Source organism: Paramormyrops kingsleyae, chromosome 12 (genome assembly GCF_048594095.1).
Source record: "Paramormyrops kingsleyae isolate MSU_618 chromosome 12, PKINGS_0.4, whole genome shotgun sequence".
Taxonomy (NCBI): Eukaryota; Metazoa; Chordata; class Actinopteri; order Osteoglossiformes; family Mormyridae; genus Paramormyrops; species Paramormyrops kingsleyae.
The window spans coordinates 13,627,081-13,633,386 of record NC_132808.1 but is presented as its reverse complement, the minus strand read 5'-3'; the positions used below and the strand labels follow the sequence as shown (position 1 = coordinate 13,633,386).

The 6,306-nt window shown below is 41.2% G+C and overlaps 1 long non-coding RNA gene across 1 annotated transcript; it reads right to left on the bottom strand.

The window, feature by feature from the left end:
- Positions 1–4,450: 4,450 nt before the first annotated feature.
- On the bottom strand, positions 4,451–5,719 carry LOC111841385 (uncharacterized). Its single transcript, XR_002837655.2, has 3 exons — positions 5,609–5,719; positions 5,295–5,406; positions 4,451–5,151 (listed from the first exon to the last, which is right to left on the bottom strand). It is a non-coding gene; the product is annotated as an uncharacterized lncRNA (long non-coding RNA).
- Between the last annotated feature and the right edge of the window lie 587 nt (positions 5,720–6,306).

Sequence of the window (6,306 nt, the reverse complement as noted above, 5' to 3'; positions counted from 1 at the left end):
TTGCGAGGTCAGGCACTGATGTTGGATGAGAAGGCCTGGCTCACAGTCTCCACTCTAATTCATCCCAAAGGTGTTCTATCGGGTTGAGGTCAGGGCTCTGTGCAGGCCAGTCAAGTTCCTCCACTCCAGACTCGCTCACCCATGTCCTTATGGACCTTGCTTTGTGCACTGGTGTGCAGTCATGTTGGAATAGGAAGGGGCCGTCACCAAACTGTTCCCACAAAGTAGGGAGCATGAAATTGTCCAAAATGGCTTTAAATGCTGCAGCATTGAGTTCCTTTCAGTGGAACTAAGATCTGCCAATGTAGAGCCACTGATTTTCTTATACTTTTGGTATTGGTCTTAGTTATATGCATGAGGGAGAAGTTTAACCCAATTGTGAAATGGGGGAAAAAAATTAACCTGTTGATGTGTGTAAATATGTGTCAGTTGTTCTATGCAGTCAAGTGCCGTATAACAACATTTTTGTCCAAGATAATGGTCCTTTAAGATTATAATGGAGCTGAAAACCATTGCAGCATCGTATCACAATTCCTTAGTCACATGTTTGCAGTGATGCTAGTTTAAACAAACCTACTGTGGTGCCAGTCGTATAAAAGTATAGCACATTATGTACTGTACATAACTGATAACTAACTGGTTTATGTATTTACTGTACTTTATTTTATGGTACTCTACTTGCATTGAAATTTACTGTAAAACAGAATGCCGTGTTACGCTGTGTGTGTAAGTATACTCTGTGCACAGTGACAAAATTGCCTAATGATGCATTTCTCAGAACATATCCTAGTTATCCCAGCAATGCATAACTGTACCTAAATAGACAATGCACAGGGATCCTACACAGAAAGGAAAAGTATGAAATTTGATTTTGCTGTTTTCCAAGTCTGGATAAGTATGGAAAAGGAAAGTATGGAAATATTTTGGTATTTTCTGACTTGCAACAAATTGGCCTGCTATGTATTTTAAACCTGGTTACCAGGGCACACATTGAAGAGTAACATCCTGAATAAAAGAACTGGGGGTGTGTCTGTTGGGGCATGTTTGATAATCTCCACCAAGAAGTATTGCTGTAGGCTACCTTGCAATTTACAGCAGTCACAAAGGGGAAATGCAAGTTTTCACCTGCTTGGTTTTCCAATCCTAAATATTGTAAGTAGTTAGATATGGATTTCAAGTGTGAATGGAAGTCCAAATGCAAACTATGTGTAGAATAGTTTGGTGTTTCGAATATGGGCGAGTTGACCCCATGGTGAGCAGAAGGTCTATGCTCTAGTTGCAACCAGTGGAGCATCCTGGCGAGATGGGCGATTTCTCAGGGTGATACCTTTCGAGGGGCGTCAACTTAGCAAACCGCCTGTGTTCACTTGCACCCTGTGCACAATGTGGATGTATGAAATATATAAAATTGAAAGTGCGTAGGATATACCCTGAGTGTATATAATTGTATTTCCCGGACGCATATTTTTGAGGCCAGTCTGCCACTGTCACAGATGCTTTGCTTGATAAGAAGATGACACACAAACTATTTCACAGATTTTTTTTTTTTTTTTTTTTTTGCAAACTTGTTCAAAACTTGTTCAGCATTATATGGCTGGTGAACTGAATCTAATTGCATCTTCAGATAGAATGCCCCAAAACTGAAGCAACACCAGTTAGTGGCAGCAAAGAGAAGGGTGGGAGGTGGGACAAAATGGCCTTCAGAGAGCCCATGGGTGTCACCAGTGGTCATGGATGCCTTAGAACGGGGGTAAGTAGCATTTTGCGTTGACTTCAGGCAACAAAATGACATTTACGTCCTCCCCCAGTTAGTTGAGTGCCTGGTAGCCATTTCATCCTAGTTGGGTCAGAGGAGTGAGTACAGGCAGGTCCCACTGTCACCAGAGGCAAGATGAAAAACTATTTTTTGTACAGGAATGGACCTCTGGCAGTATATGGTCATGGCTTTTGGTCTTTGCAATGCTCCTGCCATTTTTCTGCATCTGATGGAGAGCGTTCTAGTGAGTGTCTAATTACTAGATGATGGGGGACTCTTTCCAAAGGCCAGTCTACTTGCTGTGGCTGATGCTGGGGAGGGTAGGAGTGACAGGACTGAAATTATTCCCAACACAGTTTCCTGTTTTTGGAGTTCACATTCTTCGGTCATCAAAGTGACTGAAGGCTTTGGGTCTGTGGAGGGCAAGTGGCCCAGTTCTGTGGTTCTGAGATAACTGAAAAGCTTTCTGGGCCTTACTTCTTAGTATAGGAAGTTCATAAGGGAGTTTGTGCACATTGCAGCTCATTGCAAAAGGGCCAAGATTCAGCTGTTCACAGGACTGCCACATTGCTTTCTGCACCCTCCAAAAGACTCTCACCTGCACCCTCCAAAAGACTCTCACCTACACCCTCCAAAAGGCTCTCACCTACACCCTCCAAAAGACTCTCACCTACACCCTCCAAAAGACTCTCACCTACACCCTCCAAAAGACTCTCACCTACACCCCAGTACTTGTACCTCCTGACCTCCAATTACCTTTCCTGCTGGACAGTGATACAATTGGTGGGGGGGCAGCCCTCTCTCAGGTGTGGCTAGAAGGGGAGAATGCTGTGGCTGCTGTCGATCAAGGTGTCAGAAGGTCAGGTGACATGGCGGCTTGAGTAATTATAATCCTATGAGTTCACTGTGATCCATCGTGCAGGAGAACAAACCAGTAATGCAGACTCGCTTTCATGGTGACTGAGGAGCAGGCATGTTGATTGCCGTACATTGGAAAGCTGGGAATTCTGGGATGTAAGTGTGGCAGGTAGGTAAACCTAACAGGAAGCAGACCCCCTGAGTACAACCATTAATGAATACTACTACAGGCTGGCTTTTGCAAGAGAGGCCGATACTAGGGACCAGATCACCAACCTGAGACGGCTTATGGAGAAGCCACAAGAATATCAGAAAGACCTCTATGTGTGTTTCATCGATTACACTAAGGGCTTCGACTGATTTGAACACAAAAAGCTGTGGACCTACCTCCTAGAAATGGGAGTGCTTGCTCATCATGTCCAGATCATATCGCTTTACCAGGACCAGGATGCCACAGGTGAGAACTGCGTATGATGATACGGAGCTCAAGATGGAAAGGAACAAGACAAGGCTGCATTCTATCACCACTACTCTTCAATCCGTATGCAGAAGCAGTCATAAGAAAATCAGTTCCAGAAGAGTGGAAAATTGGTGGCAAGAATATCAACAATCTTAGGCTGACGACGCCGCACTGCTGGCCAAAAGCAGAGAACATCTGGAACAACTCATTCTGAAAGTGTAAGAAGAAAGGGAGAAGGTGGGGTTACACCTGAGTGTCAAGAAAACAAAGGTGATGACGACCTCCGAAAACATAAAGTACAGCCTAAACAACGATGAATGCGAGAAAGTCCAGGACTTCATATTCCTTGGTTCCAAGATTGATTAAAATGGGGACACAACACCTGAAATCAAGAGATGATTAGCCCTGGGATGGAATGCAATGTTGGCACGAATGCCGTCTGGAAAAGTAAAGATATTTCCCAGTGGTTGCGCTCCAAAACATATTGTGGGAGTTCGGTGAAAGGAGTAACAGTCTCTTTAGGGTGAGGGATACTAGCCAGGTGACTGAGAGAAGTATGCATGAGGGTGAGTGTGGCGGGACAAGAGAAGAGAATAAGATGTGTGAACAAATGAGTTGATTGTAGCTTGTCCTGTGTATATACTATAAATAAGACCCTTCAAATTTTTGTTCAGTGTTTTTATAGTGCAAAAAGAACATGTCGGTGTAATCATGCAATTAAGTATTTTGGGAAATGTGTGGATTAGATTTTGCACCGTCCTGTATATTTCACAGTCACCCTGTACTGAAAAAGATAATGCTGTGTTGGATTGTGAGATGCACATTGTCTGGTACTTTACCAGTGGCCTGTACTATGAAGCGGGGTTACTGGCTTATCGGGGTAACTTGTTGGATTTAAGGTACCACAGCTTAAATAGACTAAATATGCGTTCACTTACATTTTACCCAGACTACCTTAAATCCGACAAGTTACCCCGATAAGCCAGTAACCCCGCTTCGTAGTACAGGCCACCGATGTATAAATATGTAAATGGTAACTAAATGACCACGAAGTGTAGATTTTGTTCATTAAAATGTACGGGAGATTACCAATACTAAATTGAGAGCACAAACAAGTAAATGTGGTTTTAGGGATTACATGACCTTGATTTAGCATTTCATCTGAAACTCGACTACACTATGTACCCAAAAAAAATTAAATAATTGTCCGTATCCCCTCCAGGCCTCTGTGTGTGCCATTAATGTACCTGGTACAGTTCTTAATATTATGTCATGGAAAATGAACAAACGAAAAATAAATAGAATATACATATTTAGAATAAATATGAACCATGTCAGAAACATTTTAATACATGCACAAAGAATTACAGGTGACGTAAAGTGGTGATGAAAGATTCTGCGAGTTGGTATGTAAATGGAATGCGCAATAAATGAATAAGTGTAGTTTCAGAGTTACATGCCATACGTAGGACTCAGCATTCGGGTAATACATGTACTGGCTTTCACATTTCCAGCTGAACCATGTAGTACTTCTAGAAATTGTACAGGTTGTTGAGTGTGTGAGGAGTACAGATTAGATGGCTGGAGCAGTGATGGGGCTGTTGTTCTGACAGCTCCCCTGCACCCCAGATATATATATTGATTATTTTATTGAATGTTTCTCTCATTGTGTTTCACCACCAGATAAATGTTGTTCTGTAAATTAAATGATTTAAATAATAACCCTGAATCAGCAACCTTAACCTTTCAATAGTCTTTAATCAGTTACATGAATATAAAGTAATTTAAGTGCAGTTCAAATGTAACTTTCTTAATGAAAGTCTGAAAATAATACAGCATAAAATGCACTAAAAGTCTATATGATTTGGGAGATGACAGGAAATAATGTTACAGGAGAACGGAAGTATAAGCTGAAATGTAATAAAATTCATTCTTCATGTTTTGCCAGGCAGGCAGAAAGCATTACTGATGGGGGGGCTTCTTCTGATGGGGGGGGTGATCCAGCTTCTTCTTTATTTCCTGAACCCATTCCTCTTTGGGATCGACACACACTTCAGTGCCGCTTCTGGTGTAAAATCTATTTTAAAAAAATGTCACATGTATCTCCATGTGTACAATTTCCTGGATTAAAAATGAGTTTTGTTGTCGACATTTTGCACAGAACAGACTTTACATCACAATGCAAGTTCAAAACAATACACGAGAAGAGTAAATATTTACATAATTCCAGGTTTACTGCAGTCCCCTCTGGTCTCTACATATCCAGCTACCAGCTCCATCTTCAGTTTTCCAGGAAAGTATGTAAAACAGCACTCCTCTGGTCTATTGCTATCTGGAGAGATATGAAGAACAGAAAATGTATATACAGACTACATACAAAATACATACAGCCACTCTGAATATATACATGAAAAATGCACACAAAAAAGCTGTATTCACATCTCAATCTCACAATTGGGTCCATAATCTTAATGAATCAAAATCTAAGATACTGACAAAGTCCTGATAAAAGCTGTGAGATGCTGCAGACTTACATTGAGCCAGAGTGGAGGACAGCAGCACTGTCATCAGGAGGAAGAAGGCAGAGATCTGATGGGACTTCATGATTCCACTGGACGTTTGTGAAGATCAGCGTCGCTTCTGCAGCTAAACTGAGGCCAGCAGAGTCTAACCATGGCCTCTTATAGGGGTTGTGTGTCTGAGGTGGAGGGGGTGGATGAAAGATGAAAGATAATGTAGAAACACACAATATACAGATGCGACAAGATGTGCAGGTTCACACAATTTGCTATTTTGAACTCTCAATTTTTTATTTAAATTTAATTTAACTTTTTGGTTATTTGTGTTCTTGCCTATAGAAAATATGACTACAAAGCCAGAAGTGAAATGGAGTGAAATGAGTGCGGAATAGGGCAAAATGGTAACAGTGCTTCATATCAAAGAGGTAATATTCCGTTGCATTCAGGGAAATGACTAGTTCTCTTCGTTATGGCCATGTCTTTAATCAGTTACATGTTACAGGTTACAGTTCGACTGAAAATAATACAGTATAAAATGCACTAAAAGTCTATGTGATTTGGGAGATGACAGGAAATAATGTTACTGGAGAATTAAAGTGAAGCTGAAATGTAAATTTCAGAAAGTCGAATTTTAAGAAAGTTGGGACCACTGGTAGAGACAATGAGAGGTTGAATAAGTGGGTTAGCAGTTTTGTGCCAGTTACTGAAAATTA